Source organism: Pogoniulus pusillus, chromosome 1, assembly GCF_015220805.1.
Source record: "Pogoniulus pusillus isolate bPogPus1 chromosome 1, bPogPus1.pri, whole genome shotgun sequence".
In the NCBI taxonomy this organism is placed as follows: Eukaryota; Metazoa; Chordata; class Aves; order Piciformes; family Lybiidae; genus Pogoniulus; species Pogoniulus pusillus.
The window spans coordinates 22,575,813-22,593,249 of record NC_087264.1 but is presented as its reverse complement, the minus strand read 5'-3'; the positions used below and the strand labels follow the sequence as shown (position 1 = coordinate 22,593,249).

General features: G+C 49.3%; 1 protein-coding gene across 3 annotated transcripts in view; it reads left to right on the top strand.

The window, feature by feature from the left end:
• The first annotated feature begins 15,252 nt into the window (after positions 1 to 15,252).
• The window catches only part of TMEM229B (transmembrane protein 229B), a 41,818-nt gene continuing 39,633 nt past the window's right edge, over positions 15,253 to 17,437 (top strand). For 2 of the 3 annotated variants that reach the window (XM_064143908.1, XM_064143915.1), the window contains exon 1: positions 15,253 to 16,834. The gene's annotated coding sequence lies outside the window, so the exon portion shown is untranslated. Of the gene's footprint in view, positions 16,981 to 17,437 lie in introns of all 3 variants that reach the window. The other variant, XM_064143924.1, reaches the window with a different exon arrangement.

Sequence of the window (17,437 nt, the reverse complement as noted above, 5' to 3'; positions counted from 1 at the left end):
GGAGGAATAACAAACTCCACCAATACAGGCTGGGAGGTGACTGCTGGAGAGCAGCCCTGTGGAGAGGGACCTGGGGGTGCTGGTGGCTAACAAGTTACCCATGGCACAGCAATGTGCCCTTGTGGCCAAGAAGGCCAAGGGGATCCTGGGGCATATTAGGAGGAGTGTCCAGCAGATCAAGAGAGGTTCTCCTGCCCCTCTACTCTGCCCTCTGAGACCTCATCTTGAATACTGTGTTCAGTTTTGGGTTGAAGAGGGACAGGGATCTGCTGGAGAGGGTCCAGTGGAGGGCTATGAGGATGATGAGGGGACTGAAGGGTATAGCTTATAAGAAGAGGCTGAGTGACCTCAGGCTGTTTAGTCTGGAGAAGAGAAGACTGAGAGGGGATTTGATAAATGTTTATAAGTATCTGAGGGCCACCAGGAGTTGGGGGACAGGCTCTGCTCACTGCTCCCTGGGATAGGACAAGGAGCAATGTGTGTAAGCTGCAGCACAGGAGGTTCTGCCTCAACACAAGGGGGAACTTCTTTCCTGTAAGGGTCCCAGAGCACTGGCACAGGCTGCCCAGATAGCTTGTGGAGTCTCCTTCTCTGGACACTTTCAAGGCCTGTCTGGATGTGTTCTTCTGTGATCTGTGTTAGAAAGTATTGTCCTGCTGTGGCAGGGGGGTTGGATCTCCTTGGGTCCCTTCCAACCCCTAACATCCTGTGATCCTGTGAACATGGATAAAAGTCACAGAGGAGCTCTTCTGAAGCTCCGTGAACTTTCTGCAGATTATTTTCTCTCCCTTTGTCATCCAGCAGGTGGGAGATCAACACTAACAGGGAAACACAGGACTGCTGGGTGGATTGTTCCCTGGAGATGCCTGGTTTCCTTGTGCACAGCTCAAAGCATATCCAGTTTCCCTAATTTTCACACAACTATCTGCCAGCTCGAGGGAATATGGCAGCACCATTTTTTACACTCTTGGAAAGAAAGGAATTGGGTGTCAGAGTGTCAATATTCATGGATCACAACAAAGGATCAGAAGAACTGCCTGGCAGTATCTGCACCTGAAAATCACCAGCTGGGGTTACAGGACAGCTGCCAGAAGGCAGAGGCTGCATGGATATCAATTCATCTACCTGTACCATTGCACTAGTTGTTTGCTCATCAGTTTTAGACACTGCTAACATTCATTCTGTAAATATATGTCTCAGGACACCCAGAAGATGGACACAAGAAGGACATGGAACTGTTGGAGTGAGTCCAGGGAAGGCCAAGAAGATGCTCAGAGGGCTTCAGCAGCTCTGCTATGAGGACAGGCTACAAGAGTTGTGGCTTTGAGAAGACCTTATAGTGCCCTTCCAGTATCTGAAGGGGGCCTGCAGGAGGGCTGAGGAGGGACTATTGACAAAGTCAAATGGGTTGAAAGTGGCAGAGGGGAGATTGAAAGTGGATGTTAGGAAGTTGTTTGCAGTGAGGGTGGTGAGACACTGGCACAGGTTGCCCAGGGAGGTTGTGGAGCACAGAAGCAAAGAATGTGATCAAAGATCAAAGATCACATTTGGTGCTTCTGTGCTCCACAACCTCCCTGGAGGTGTTCAGGACCAGGTTGGATGAGGCCTTGAGCAACCTGTTCTAGTGGGAGGTGTCCCTGCCAATGGCAGGGGGTTGGAACTGGCTGAGCTTTGAGGTCGCTTCCAACCTAAACCATTCTATGATTCTATGACTTTCCCAGCAGGGGAGCTGAAAGGTGTATCATGACCTCTGCTCAAATTCCAGTTCACTTGGTCTATTTTTGTGCTTGTTCTATAAACTGTGATTCTGAACTTCCCCAGGCTAGATGTTGTTTACGTGACATTTGTAACCAGTGCAAGATATCTGATAATTACAGATTACAATATGAGAGAGTCTCTTTTCCTTGGGCCATGACATGAACTAAACATTCTTCAGCATAATGTATTTACTTAATCTCATTAAATTCTTCATAAAAAGTCTTCTTAATAACTTCCCAAAATAAACATTTACTCTAGGGACACTCTCATGGCCATCGTGCCCAGCGATGGGGAGCTTTGCTGTGGAAGAGACAGATGAATAATTGATGAGGTCGTTATTTATTTAGCATATCTGTAGAGAGAGTCTTTTTGGTCTGGTTCCTCTTAGCCACCAAAAAGCTGTGGGACCATTTGGCTCCTACACCACCTGACTTGCTGACATTTTCTGGGATTGTGTGCTGTGGGACTGCCACCAGGGCAGTGACAAGATCCAAAAGGCAAGGAAGAAGAGGAAAATGTTACTTTTTACAAAAGTGCAGTGTCACAGAATCACAGAATCACAGGAATTAACCAGGTTGGGAAAGACCTCTAAGATCATCCAGTCCAACCTAGCACCTAACCCTTCTCATTAACTAACCCATGGCACTTAGTGCCTCATCCAGCCTGCTCTTAAACACCTCTAGGGACAGCAACTCCACTGCCTCCCTGGGCAGCCCATTCCAATGCCAATCACTATTGCTGTGAAGAACTTCTTCCTAACATCCAACCTGAACCTGCCCTGGCACAGTTTGAGGCTGTGTCCTCTTGTTCTGTCCCTGGGTGGCTGGGAGAAGAGACCAACCCCATCTGGCTACAATCTCCTTTCAGTTAATGTAGAGAGCAATGAGGTCACCCCTGAGCCTCCTCTTCTGCAGGCTGCACACCCCCAGCTCCCTCAGCCTCTCCTCACAGGGTTTGTGCTCCAGGCCTCTCACCAGCTCCGTCGCCCTTCTCTGAGTCAATGTATGAAATGAGGGCATAGTTAGAAAATAAAAAGCCTACATAGCAAATAAATACAGTGGAAATAAATAGCAATCAATATAGATCAGATGTTATATAAAGTAAAAATAGACAACAGAGGAAAATCATTGGCTGGCAGACCTTAAGACAATAAAATGGGTTAAGAGTATATCAAGAAAAACAGAAGTCTTAACAAAGGTACATAGAATCAAGCAGGTTGGAAGAGACCTTCAAGTTCATCCAGTCCAACCTAGCACCCAGCCCTATCCAATCAACCAGACCATGGCACTAAGTGCCTCATTGAGTCTTTGCTTGAACACCTCCAGGCACGGCGACTCCACCACCTCCCTGGGCAGCCCATTCCAATGCCAATCACTCTCTCTGACAACAACTTCCTCCTAACATCCAGCCTGTACTTCCCCCAGAACAACTTGAGGCTGCGTCCCCTCATTCTGTTGCTGGTTGCCTGGCAGAAGAGACCAACCCCACCTGGCTACAGCCTCCCTTCAGGGAGTTGTAGACAGCAATAAGCTCTGCCCTGAGCCTCCTCTTTTGCAGGCTGCACAGCCCCAGCTCCCTCAGCCTTTCCTCACAGGGCTGTGCTCCAGGCCCCTCACCAGCTTTGTCGCCCTTTTCTGTACACATTCCAGTACCTCAACATCTCTGTTGAATTGCTGCTGCTGCTTCTTGATGCAGGATGATGAAATGATACTGCTGCTTGATGCAGGATGATGAAATGATAATGCTGCAGGAAAGGACAATTATTCAGTAAGTATTTTTATTCTGCATTTGGAAAGAAGAAAGATGATGCATTTCTATCACACGGGCTGACGAAAAACTTTCCACTCCATTAGCGAACAGGAGGAAGGTAAAGTATGTGTTGGGGGTTAAAGATTTTGAAATCAGCAGGTCTGGAGAGCTTACTAATGGAGCTCATTTAACTGATGTCTAGCCTGCTGATACTGATGTTTCATAAATTCTGTAGCAGTGAGGCAATATCAGGATGCTAGAGGAGCATCTCTTCTATGTCAGGAGTAAAAAATGGCCAAGCTAATCCCAATAGATGTGCATCAGCAAAGCTAACAGCAGTGCAAGGATAAAATATCACCTGATGGAGAATCTTCTGACAAAGAGTAAAAATATTCATGTGTGTTTTCCAGCATCAGAATAACCTTGACAATCAAATAGTGACAAGAGAATGTGAGCATCCCTGCCATGAGTAGGAAGATGACTAGGTAAGCTCTTGAAAGAGGAGACAGAGAGGTGACCTCAAAGTTTGTAAATATGTAAGAGGTGAGTGGCAGGAGGCTGGAGCCAGGCTCTGCTGGGTGATGCCCAGTGACAGGACAAGGGGCAATGGGTGGAATTGGAGGATTAGGAAGTTCCATGTGAACTTGAAGGAGAAATTTTACCCTGTGAGAATGACAGAGCACTGGAACAGGCTGCCCAAGGAGGTTGTGGAGTCTCCCTCTCTGGAGACATTCAAGAGGAGGCTTCAAGGAGACCTTGCAGTGGCCTTCCAGTGTCTGAAGGGGGCCTACAGGAGGGACTATTGACAAGGTCTTGTAATGACAGGATGAGGAGGAATGGGTTTAAACTGGCAGAGGGGAGATTGAAACTGGATGTTAGGAAGAAGTTGTTTGCAGAGAGGGTGGTGAGACACTGGCACAGGTTGCCCAGCGAGGTTGTGGAGCACAGAAGCACAGAATGTGATCACAGATCACAGATCACATTCTGTGCTTCTGTGCTCCACAACCTCCTTGGAGGTGTTCAGGACCAGGTTGGATGAGGCCTTGAGTGACCTGTTCTAATGGGAGATGTCTTTGCCTACGGCAGGGAGTTGGAACTGGCTGAGCTTTGAGGTCCCTTCCAACCTAAATCATTCTATGATGCTGTTCTAAGTGGAGATGTTAAAAACAGGCTCTTACCCAGAAAAGCAAAAAACCTGCCACAACATTGTCATAGGAATCTCCCTCTCTGGAGATATTCAAGAACTGTCTGGATGCATTCCAGTGTGATCTACTCTGGGTGATCGTGCTCTGGCAGGGGGGATGGACCAGATGAGCTTTCAAGGTCCCTCTCAGCTCCTGACATTCTGATTCTCTGAAGTACCTTCTAGCCTACCTTCTGTGGTTCCATGAAGAGATAACATAATTGCCAACAGAATCCTCATTGGATAGGAGTGAATATATGTATGGGATGTGAATTCTGCTTAAATTGTCATCCCACTGAATGCTTCCGTGTACAGAATTCAGATTGGGGCAGTGCTGGACCTTTGTACCTGGATGAATCCCATTCACTGGGAGAAATACAGGACAAAGGATGAAGAACAGGGAATAGTCATACATTCATAGAATTGCAGAATGGTATGGTTTGGAAGGGACCTCTGGGAATCACCTAATTCCAACTCCTCTGCTAAAGAGGCTTCACTTAGAGTAAACCTAGAGTTGCACAGAATCCCAGAAATATCCAGGTTGGCAAAGCCCCTCAGGATCACCAAGTCCAACCTAGGACCCTGCTCCACAAGATTCACCTTAAACCATAGCCCTAAGCACCACAGCCAAACCACCCTGAAACACATCCAGGCTGGGTGACTCCACCACCTCCCTGGGCAGCTCATTCAAATCCCTGACCACTCTCTCCATGTAAAAACTTTTACCTCATGTCCAATCTAAACCTCCCCAGCCTCAACTTGAGGCCATTCCCCCTTTGTTCTGTCTCCAGCTACCTGTGAGCAGAGCCCAGCAGCAGCTTCTCCACAATGTCCCTTCAGGTAGTAGTAGACAGCAATGAGGTCTCCCTCAGCCTCCTCTTTCTCACACTACCCATCCCCAGCTCCCTCAGTTGCTCCTCATCAGATTTATTCTCCAGGCCCTTCCCCAGCTTTGTTGCCCTCCTATGGACCTGCTCCAGCACCTCCACAGGACCACCACAGGATCATGTTCAGGTAGGTTTTGAATACCCCAAGAGAAGGAAACTCTACAAGCTCTCTGGGCAATCTGTTCCAAGATTCTGTCACACTCAAAGTAAAGAAGTTTTTTCCTCATGTTGAGATAGAACTTCTGTGTTCCAGTTTGTTCTCATTGCTTTGGTCCTGTCACTGGGCACCATTTAAAAGTGGCTGGCACCATCCTCTTGACACCTGCCCTTTAGATATTGATAAGCATCAGTAAGATCCTCTCTCAGTCTTCTCTTTTTGAGGATCAACAGCCCCAGGTCTCCCAGCCTTTCCTCATAAGAGAGATCCTCCGATGCTCCAGTCCCCTCATCTTTGTGTCCCTCCACTGGACTCATTCTAGAGGTATTCCATCTCTCTTGAATTGGAGGACCCAATACTGGACCCCAACACTGGTCTCACCAGGGCAGAGTAGAACAGGAGGATTAACACTCTTCTTATTGCATCCTAGAATACCACTGGCCTTCCTGGCCACAAAAGAACATTGCTGGCTCTTGGTTTAACTCATTATTCACCAGGACTCCCAAGTCCTTCTCTGCAAAGCTGCTTTCTAACAGGTCAGCCCCTACCTGCAGTAGTGCACCAGGTTACTCCTCCCTAGGTGCAAGATTCTACACTTGCCTTTCTTGAACTTCATCAGATTCCTTTCCACCCAGCTCTCTGTCCTGTCTAGTCCTCAGTGAACAGTAGCAAAGCCTTCTGGTCAGACACTCCTCGCAGTTTTGTATCATCACCAAGCTTGCTAGGGGGACATCATGGCCCTTCATCCAGGTCATGGATGGATGTGTTCAACAAGACTGGACCCAGTACTGACCCCTGGGGAACACTGCTAGCTACAGACTGCCAACTAGGCTCTGTGCTGCTGATCACAACCCACTGAGCTCTGTTGTTCAGCTAGACCATCCAAGTTTGTCTGGATATAAAGCAGAACAGAATAAGACCATATCATCACCTGTGCTTTGTAAAAGCCATGGAAGGAGTAATGGGATGAATTGTAGATGCAGTGTTATTAAGCATTTTCATCAGTATCCTAGAAGCTCACTGCTGACAAAATAAGCAGGTATTAGGAAGCTGGTAGAAGGGCAGTCATGAAGGGAAAGCCTTTATACAGAGGACACTATATCACCTAGCAGATCTGCTATGTTCAAGTAAGAAGTCTTTTACTACAGCCAAATGCAAAGTTATGCATGTGGAAAGCAGATAGGAGATTAGGAGATGTGTAATCAGGAACTCTACCTTGGAAAACAGTAGACTGAAAAGGATCTGGGTCATCAGAGTATGGAGTAGTTTCACTCCAGTGAGATACTGTGGCAAAAAAGGTTGAATTCAATCCCTCAATACATAAACATGGGAGTAGCCAGTAGAGGTAGCAGGTTGCTTTTCTTCCCTTTGTGCTACTCATGAGACTAGTCGTACACAGGATATTTGTTTTCAAAGGCTGTTGAAAAGCTGATCAAGAAGCTTGGTAATTATTCCAGATCTACAGAAAATGCCTTTTTGTAGAAGGCTGGCAGCAGCCAGCCTGTCTGACTTTCTGAAAAGGATATGATTTATGGCCCAATTAATGATTTGGAGACAGAAAACAGTAGCAGGAATGGGCCTTGAGCAGACCAAGTCATATTGAGGCCCGAGCGTAGGAATTACAAAGTGAAGAATGAGACACAGAAAATGATTAACCACTAGAAAGAGCTAATGTGATGAATTCTTCATCTCCTTATGTCTTAATTTATGACTTGATGCTTTTCTTATCAGCCAACTACAAATTGTCAAGCATGAGTTACAGTATTCAATATTGAAATACAGCTACAAAAAATATTGGTTTACAATATCTATGAGGTCATTCTAGGTGATGGTGATCCCTAAGATCCATTATGCTGTAGAGGATAAATACATGCATTTATTAGTAGTAGTAGCTAAACATTTAACTTTATCTCTGATCTGCCCTTTAAGTGGTGCCATTCAATGATAACCAGATGAAGAAGGGTTGCAAAGAGAAACAACAGACTCATAGAATCAGTCAGGGTTGGAAGGGACCACAAGGATCAGCCAGCTCCAACCCCCCTGCCATGACCAGGGACACCCTACCCTAGAGCAGGCTGCCCACAGCCTCAGCCAGCCTGGCCTTAAACACCTCCAGCCATGGGGCCTCAACCACTTCCCTGGGCAACCCATTCCAGCCTCTCACCACTCTCATGCTCAACAGCTTCCTCCTCACTTCCGCTCAGACTCTTCCCACCTCCAGCTTTGCTCCATTCACCCCAGTCCTGGCACTCCCTGACAGCCTAAAAAGTCCCTCCCCAGATTTTTTGTAGGCCCCCTTCAGATCCTGGAAAGCCACAAGAAGGTCACCTGGGAGCCTCCTCTTCTGCAGAGCCTGCACAGCCCCAACTCTTTCAGTCTGTCCTCACAGCAGAGCTGCTGCAGCCCTCTCAGCATCCTCGTGGCCCTTCTCCGGACACACTTCAGCATCTCCACATCCTTCTTGTAATGGGGGCTCCAGAACTGGATGCAGTACTCCAGCTGGGTCCTCAGCAGAGTGCAGTAGACAGGGAGAATCACCTCCCTGGCCCTGCTGGCCACACTTCTCCTGATGCAGCCCAGGCTCTGCTTGGCTTTCTGGGCTGCAAGCGCACACTGCTGGCTCCTCTTGAGCTTCTCCTCCACCAGCACCCCCAAGTCCCTCTCCTCAGGGCTGCTCTCCAGCCACTCACTGCCCAGCCTGCATTTGTGCTTGGCAATGCCTCAACCCAGCTGCAGGACTGTGCATTTGTTGAACCTCCTGAGCTTGGCTTTTGCCCACCTCTGCAGCCTGTCCAGGTCCTTCTGGATGGATCCCTGCCCTCCAGCCTGGCTGCTGCACCACACAGCTTGGTGTGCTCAGCAAACTTGCTGAGGCTGCACTCAGTGCCTCTGACCATGGCACCCACAAAGATGTTGAACAAGACTGGTCCTAAGACTGATCCCTGAGGGAGACTAGAGTGCTGTAAAAGCTCATGACTGATTTTCTCTCTAGATATTGCAGTCAATGGTCACTTTACCATCTGGACTGGCATAATACATGGGAAATAGGAGTTGCTGAGTGACTTCCTTTCCCTTTCTTTTCCCCTCTGCCTTTGGCTGTGATGTACACTTACACTAAGTAAGTAACCTGGCCTCATGTGCACATCGTATTAACAAAAGCAGCTGAAGTATTTTTGGAAGACCTGAATGGAAGCCCTCAACAAAAGAAGGACATGAAACTGTTGGAGCAAGTCCAGAGGAGGCCATAAAGATGTCCAGAGAGCTGCAGCAGCTCTGCTATGAGGACAGGCTCAGAGAGTTGAGGCTCTGGAGAAGAGCCTGGAGAAGAGAAGGCTTCAAGGAGATCTTGGAGTGGCCTTCCAGTATCTGAAGGGCACTACCTGGGGAGGGACAATTGACAAAGTCTTGTAATGACAGGACGAGGAGGAATGGGTTTAAAGTGGCAGAGATTGAAACTGGATGTTAGGAAGAAGTTGTTTGCAGTGAGGGTGGTGAGACACTGGCACAGGTTGCCCAGCGAGGTTGTGGAGCACAGAAGCACAGAATGTGATCTGTGATTGCATTCTGTGCTTCTGTGCTCCACAACCTCCCCGGAGATCTTCAAGGCCAAGTTGGATGTGGCCTTGAGTGACCTCTTCCTAGGTGTCCCTGCCTATGGTGGGGGATTGGAACTGGCTGATCTTTGAAGTCCCTTCCAACCTAAACCATTCTATGATTCTGTTCCAAGTGGAGATGTTAAAAATAGGCTCTTACCCAGAAAAGCAAAAAAGCTGCCACAACATTGTCATAGGAATCTCCCTCTCTGGAGATATTAAAAAACTGTCTGGATGCATTCCAGTGATCCTGCTCTGGCAGGGGGGATGGACCAGATGAGCTTTCAAGGTCCGTTCCAGCCCCTGACATTTTATGATTCTATAGGAGGTTCAACATTATTTTGATGGTTGAGTATGGGAGCTCCCTTTGCCAAAGTGATAATTGATGTTTGTATCACCAAAGGGGCATGAACTGTTGCTGATCTGATCTTGAGAATCCCTGTAGTAGCAACTTGCATATCTGGGGGCCTAAATGGTTTAGAGAACTGGGCCCATGAGAACTTTCACTCTATATAACCTGAAAGCACTTTGGATGCCTGCCAAAGTGCTCTAGGGCAAAGCATTGGCAAAGCTCTAGGGCAAAGCATTGGCTACTGCTGATAGTGCACAGCCTTTCAACAAAACAGTTTAGATAGGAAACTGAAGAATCTTATCACTAATGCAAACTTCAGGGAAAATTCAGGGAATGAAGAATAGAGAAGTGCAGGGGAGGTAACTTGTATTTGCAGCAGGCAGATTATCTGACAGATTCAGTCACACCTCTTGCTGCTTCAGCGCTGTGAGTGAGCAGCTTTTGTTCACCTCATGGGTTTTGTTGTTTGAAAAGCTCTTGGCCTATGGAGTGTTCTGGAGCAGCTCGTTGTGAACATTTGATACAGGGAAGCAGAGAGTGGAGCTGTGATTTTTTTTTTAAGCTCTGAATCACTTTTATGCAGTCCTTTGACTCATCCACTTTCTACATAGATTCAAACCTCTGAGGAACACATTTTCAATATCATTCACACTATTTAATCGTTTCCAACCTCCTTCATTTATCTCTTTTTAATGTTGTAACCCTTGTCTTTTCCATCATTTTCCTTCATCCCTTTCCCTCCTCTCCCTGGTTTATTATAGCTGCTTGACTAATGGTTGAGAATTATACTGTAAGTGACTCGAAGCAGACACTTGTCATTTTACTGCTGTGCAGAGCACTTTGCATACATTTTGTGTTGTGCAAATAAAAACTACAGCTTCAGAAATATTTAGTCTTTCAGTTACCTTTGGCAGTATAATATGTACCAGAGACAGTATATGAAATAGAATTAGTTATTATAATTATCCCTTCTCTGGTGCTGACATTCAAAACCATTTTAGGTAAATTATGTATATTCTCACTTCCCTGTTTTAGTTTCTTAGCTAGCTCAGAGCTACAAGATTTGAGAGGGTGAATTGCCATTGGAATGGGCTGCCCAGGGAGGTGGTGGAGTCACCATCCCTGGAGGTGTTGAAGCAAAGCCTGGATGGGGCACTTAGTGCCATGGTCTGGTTGACTGGCCAGGGCTGGGTGCTAGATTGGGCTGGATAAGCTGGGAGGTATCTTCCAACCTGTTTGATTCTATGATTCTAAGATGTGTCAGTGAAGTGCTAGCATAGGATTCTTCCACAGTCTAGAAACCACTCACCTCTTTGCTCAGCCTGTTTTCTACTGATGTGTTTCAAAGCCTTCCAGGCAAAGGAAAGGTGTTCCCTCTGTTACAGCTGGAAAAACAGAAAAACAGAGAGGTGAATGTGAGGGCACTGAGAAGGCCTGGAGCGTGTCTGTGAACACTACACAAGTTTCTGAGGCTCCGGTCTCCTCATTTTTAATGGGCAACACTTCTTATCATAGAATCAAGCAGGTTGGAAGAAACCTACAAGCTCATCCAGTCCAACCTAGCACCCAGCTCTGGCCAATCAACCAGACCATGGCACTAAGTGCCTCATCCATCCTAAAACACTTCCAGGGACGGTGACTCCACCACCTCCCTGGGCAGCCCATTCCAATGCCAACCACTCTCTCTGACAACAATTTCCTCCTAACATCCAGCCTAGACCTCCCCTGGCACAGCTTGAGACTCTGTCCCCTTCTTCTGTTGCTGCTTGCCTGCCAGAAGAGACCAGCCCCACCTGGCTACAGCCTCCCTTCAGGTAGTTGTAGGCAGCAGTGAGCTCTGCCCTGAGCCTCCTCTTCTGCAGGCTGCACACCCCCAGCTCCCTCAGCCTCTCCTCACAGGGCTGTGCTCCAGGCCCCTCCCCAGCCTTGCTGCCCTTCTCTGGACACCTTCCAGCACCTCAACATCTCTCTTGAATTGAGGAGCCCAGAAGTGGTCACAGCACTCAAGGTGTAGCCTGAGCAGTGCTGAGTATAGGGGCAGCATAACCTACCTCCCTTGTCCAGCTGGACACACTGTTCCTGAGCCAGGTCAGGATGCCATTGGCTTTTGTGGCCACCTGGGCACACTGCTGGCTTATGTTCAGCTACTATCTTCCAGCATCCTCAAGTCCCATTCTGCCTGGCTGCTCTTAGCCACTCTGTCCCTGGCCTGTAGCACTGCTTAGGGGTGTTGTGACTGAAGTGTAGAATCCTGCACTTGGCCTTGTTAAATCTCATCCCTTTGGCCTCTGCCCACCCATCCAGCCTGTCTAGGTCCCTCTGCAGGGCTCTCCTGCCCTCCAACAGACCAACACCTGCTCCTAGCTTGGTGTTCTTCTCAAATATAGATTGCTGGTCATGTCCCAGTTTGTAGGTTATCTTGCCTCTCCCCATCAAAAAAAAATCCCTCTTTTTAAACCTGACAAAACAACAGAAAACAGAGTTGCCTCCAGACCCCCCAGGATCTGTAACTTTCACATAGGATCACAGAATGTTTTGGTTGAAGAAGATCTTTAAGATCAAGTCCAACCATTAACTAACTCTACTAAGTCTGGTCCTAAATGATGTCCCTAACTACCACACCTCTGAAACACCTCCAAGAATGAGGATTCAACCATCCCCCTGGGCAGCCTGTTCCAGTGTTTGACTGTTTGACAACCTTTTCAGTGAAGAAGTTTCTTCCAATATCTAATCCAAACCTCCTCTGGTGCAACTGGAGGCCATTTCCTCTTGTCATATTACTTATTACTAGGGAGAAGAGAGTGACACCCACCTTACTGCAACCTCCTTTCAGGTAGTTGTAGAGAGGTCTCCCCTGAGCTTCTCATATTGCTTTTTACTTTCTTGAACACAAAAGCACATTGCTAGCTCATGGTTAACTTTTTATCTACCAGAATGAAGAAGTCTTTCTCTAGGTGCAGGAAAGACCACACTTGCCCTTCTTGAATTTCATCAGATTCCTCTCTGCCCAACTCCTTAACCTGTCTGGAGCTCAATGAATGGCAGCACAGCCTTCTGGTGTGTCAGCCACTCCTAGTTTTCTACCATCGGTCCAACCACTTGGATTGAACCGGTAAGAAGACTAATGGAGGTTCCCAGTTTTCTATGCTGAGGTTGGATTTAGAGAACAGAGGAGCATCTACAACTGGAATAGAAACATAAGGATCCATTCTCTCAGGAAAAAAAGAGATGCTACAAACCTCAAATGTATGATTTCTTTTCAAGTGTAAGGTGGCTGAGCTTCAAATCCCAGTCTGCAAAGTGAGGTCTGGTGAGATGCTGGAGCAGGTTGCCCAGGGAGGTTGTGGATGCTCCCTCCCTGGAGGTGTTCAAGGCCAGGGTGGATGAGGCCTTGAGTGACCTGTTCTAGTGGGAGGTGTCCCTGCCTATGGCAGAGGGTTGGAATTGGCTGAGCTTTGAGGTCCCTTCCAACCTAAACCATTCTATGATTCTATGATCTTACCTCACTGGGAATGACTATGTTGACATCCGTGATGCACTCAGGTACCAGTGTAATGATCACACTAAAGAGTTTATGAAGAAATAAGTAATTACTTTTTCAGGGTAACAATTGTACCATAATTAAACCACAAATTATGGTGGGGGAACAAGCTCTGACAGACACAGAAGGGATGAGTGAGTAACTAGCTTGGGTGTTGCTGCACTGTATTTTATAGTGTGCCCAGCTACAAGAGTATAGTAGCAAGGAAATATGATGATGTTGCTTTCCAAAATGTTTCCATTCAGGTGTGATGTGGCACCCAAATAAATCACAGAATCATAGAATCAACCAGGTTGGAAGAGACCTCCAAGATCATCCTTCCAGAATCAGACAGAAAGGTGCAGAAACATCTGAGCTGGCACTGGACACACATACACAGGAACTAGATCAGGTGTTATATATGATCTGTGTTGTTGCAGATAAAGGCAACACAGGCGTAACAGCATTACGAGATCGTTAAGATGATCTGCAGAAGAGGAGGCTCCCAGGTGACCTTCTTGTGGCCTTCCAGGATCTGAAGGGGGCCTACAAAAAAGCTGGGGAGGGACTTTTTAGCCTCTCAGGGAGTGACAGGACTGGGTGGAATGGAGCAAAGCTGGAGGTGGGTAGGTTCAGCCTGGACGTGAGGAGGAAGTTGTTGAGCATGAGAGTGGTGAGAGGCTGGAATGGCTTTCCCGGGGAGGTGGTTGAGGCCCCATGGCTGGAGGTGTTTAAGGCCAGGCTGGCTGAGGCTGTGGGCAGCCTGCTCTAGGGTAGAGTGTCCCTGGGCATGGCAGGAGGGTTGTAACTGGCTGATCCTTGTGGTCCCTTGCAACCCTGACTGATCCTATCATTCTATGATCACTTGCATCTCCTTGGCGTGTTTACAAGTGACTGCAGAGGGGCTAACAGCATACTTTGGTTGTTGCAAGCTCTTTTCACCTTGCAGCCAGGTGCCTGTGTACATACCTGGATGCTGTTCACAGAAGGGTGCTTGCTCCTGGCACTGGGCCTTAGAAAGCTGAAGCCTCCTGATGAATGCCTGACAAAAAAAGGCAGTTCTAGAAATCCTCTTGTCCCTGAGGTTAATCATACTGCCATTTTCACTGTATAGTAATCTCAACTCAATTTCTCTTTATCCTCTTCTGTTACTAGCTCAGGCTGAAAGAAACAAGGCTGGAGAGAAAAAAATAACAGCTTTTGCAGAACAGCTAATGCATCTGGGGAGAGCTGACTAAGTTACCAGGTGTACAGCACCACCACCAGGTGCTTGCTCTGACATTTCTCCTTCCTGCCTGTCCCCTCAGCACACTACAATGTTTGTCTTCATTGCCTTCACCCCTGCCTGTCTCCCCCTTCCTCACTCTTTCGTCTGGGAAACCTCTCCTTTCTCCTCACTTCCTCCTTCCTCTTTCTGCTTGCCGTAACTAGACAGAAGAACAGATTATGTATTCCTTACATGTGATTCTCATTTTTTCTGTCTGTTGATTTCTCCTCCTTGTAGGTAAATATCTCTTAGTTTTCATCTTCCTTTCTCCTTGACTCTTCTTCTTCTCCCTTGTAAGGCATTCTCTTAAGCTATAAATGTCCATGCTGTCTCATACTGTGAAATTCTCTCACTCTCTCTCTGTTACTCTGTCACAGTCCTCAGTGCTTCCTAAAGGATGCTGTTTCACAGTAAATCAGGCTGCTGTCCTCAGTAGCTGCTTAACTGGATAGAGGGGTACTTCTTAGAACATCAGAGATACCACATCTTAGTGTTTTCCATCTCAGCTCTGTTGAAGACATATAAAACATTTTGTGTTTCTCACCCAGCTTGAGGTCACCAGCAGAAGCTTGCACAGGTTGGCTGCTGAGGTAGGGCTGGGTGAGCATTACTCTGTTTCCCCTTTAAAATGCTCCATCTTTCTGATAGTCTCACAGTGAGGCTGTGCAGTCAGGCGGCTCGGTGACAGGCTGGTTTGCTGCATTGTGGCATCCTCCAAGCAGCAACAGTGCTCTCCCCAGGCAGAGGCTGAGAGGAACTAGACAAAGCCGTGGCATGTTTTGAGCACGCAGCTTCTGCTGGTCCTGCAGTTTCAGGCCTGAAGGAGCTGCCTCTTGAGAGCTGCTTGCCTTGGAGAGAGTCTGCAGCCAGACAGCTTGAGAATCCTTCGACAGAATTGCCTCAGGGGGTGCACAGACCCAATGTTACCTCACCACTGGGACCATTTATTATTGATATCAGAAATGCTGAGTCATTAAACAGAGGTCATAAACCCACCGTTATTCTGCTAAAAACATCAGCTGGTCGTTTGTGGTAGCACAGAAAGCAGGAGAGAGCAGGAAACCAGGTGTCTGTGAGGAAGAAAATGTGAGCTGCATCAGAGGCCTGGAAGGATCAGAGAAGAGCCCAGAGGCAGTTGCTAAGGAGGAAAGGCAGGGTGCTGCTCCAGCGCTGGGCTTCGGGCCTGGGAGCAACTGCCACATGCCACTCTGTGCCATTTGAGGTTACCATTTCACCCCACAACACTTTTGATTTCTCCTGCTGTAAAGGAGCAAACCTAAAACCCTCCCTGACTTCTGTCTGCAAACTGTTCGGCACTTGAGAGGCATTAGCTCGCTAATCCCCGCTGCAGAGGCCTGCTGTTCCTCTCATGTTCCAGAGGGAAAGGCAGCAGCAATACAGAGAGGTCATTTGTTTGGCCGTGAGCTCTGCCTCCGGATTGCAGTCTCCCGATTTACTACTCGTAGAGAAAGGGGTTTGCCTGTTTGCCCCCCCAGCCCTCCCCAGCGTTCTCATGCTGCCAGAGAGCTAACGCAGAGAAACAACTTCCATTCATTTTGCTACCTCGACTTCGCATTTACATTCTTACTCCTCCAGGCAATTGCCTGAATCTGAAGAGATCCTTCTGGGTGGAAAAAAACACTTCTCCAGGAGATTAGCTTTCATTTTAAGAGTGATGCTGCAGACAAATATTTCCTTTGATAGCGGCGTTTGCTTTCCTGCGCGGCAGGGCCGCCCTGTCAGCGCCCAAACTCAACAGCAGACACATCACACCACACCACACCACATGGCTTAGGATGGGCAGGGAGGGGGTTGTTTGGTTTTGTTACGGATTTCTTCAGAAGAGCAAATATAAAGAACCGTGGGGCTCGCCACCCAAGAAGCGTCGCCACATGGTGCTCCCAGCCGGAGCAGGCACTCCAGGTTTTCGGGGAGCTTTTGGAGTGGAGCGCTCCCGCAGCGCACCGCAGCACACAGCGGCCCGGCCCGGCCCGGCCCGGTTCTCCAGAGGCGGCATCTCAGCCCGCATCAACTTCCCCCGCGCTGGCTTTAGGCTCTCCCAGCCGCGCTGGTCCCGGCAGGCCGCGGGGGAAGGACGGGGCCGAGCTCCCCGGCCGCGGACTCAGGAAATCGACCGCACCTCCGCGGGAGGCCGGCAACCCCCGGGAGAAGCTGCTGCGGGCTGAGCGTCCGCTGGCGCCCCGTAGTTGGGGAAGCAGTGCGGGGCAGTAGGGAAAGAGTTAAGGGAAGGTGGCGGGGCAGGCCGGCTGTCGGAAGCGAGCATGTGCAGATTGCAACCGCATCCATACTACGGGCGAGTGTCACTAGCACACTTCACCTCCCGGCCGCAGGGCACCCATGGACACCGGTGAGGCGATGAGCCGCGACGCGACCGAGAGGGCGGACAGAGAGTGTGGGGGGGAGAGCCGCGGCACGGGCACCTGCCCTCGGCCTGCCGCCGCCGCCGCACCCACGGCCGCCTCGCCAGTAGGTGCACGGCGCCCGCGGCGACTTGTGAGTCGAGCGGCGGCAGCGGATGCGCTGCCAGGGGCGAAAAGGCGGGGGCGGTCTCCCGGCACCGTTAGGTTTTCGCACTCGGGCGGCTGAGGTGGGGGCCGTGCCGTTGCCCGGCCGCGGCCGCGCTTCCCGCCGGGCGGGCGTCAGGCGCGAAAGCCGGGCAGACGCTGGCCTCAGCCAGACAAAGGCGGGCGGCGGTGCCCGGGCGGCCAAGCGCCAGCTTCCCCGCCCGCCGGCGGGCCCCGTGGGGGGCCCAGTGCAGGGCCGACGAGGTCCGCGGCCCGGGCACGGCTTGTCGCCCTCTCCCGGGGAACGTGACCGCGCGGCGCGGCCTGAGAGCGGCGTCCCCGGCAGCGGCGTCCCCGGCAGCACCGCCCGCTTCGCCCCCGCCGGCTTGGGCCTCGCTGCCCCTCTCGGCGAGCGCCGCGGCGGAGGCGCCAGAGGTGTCTCGGGG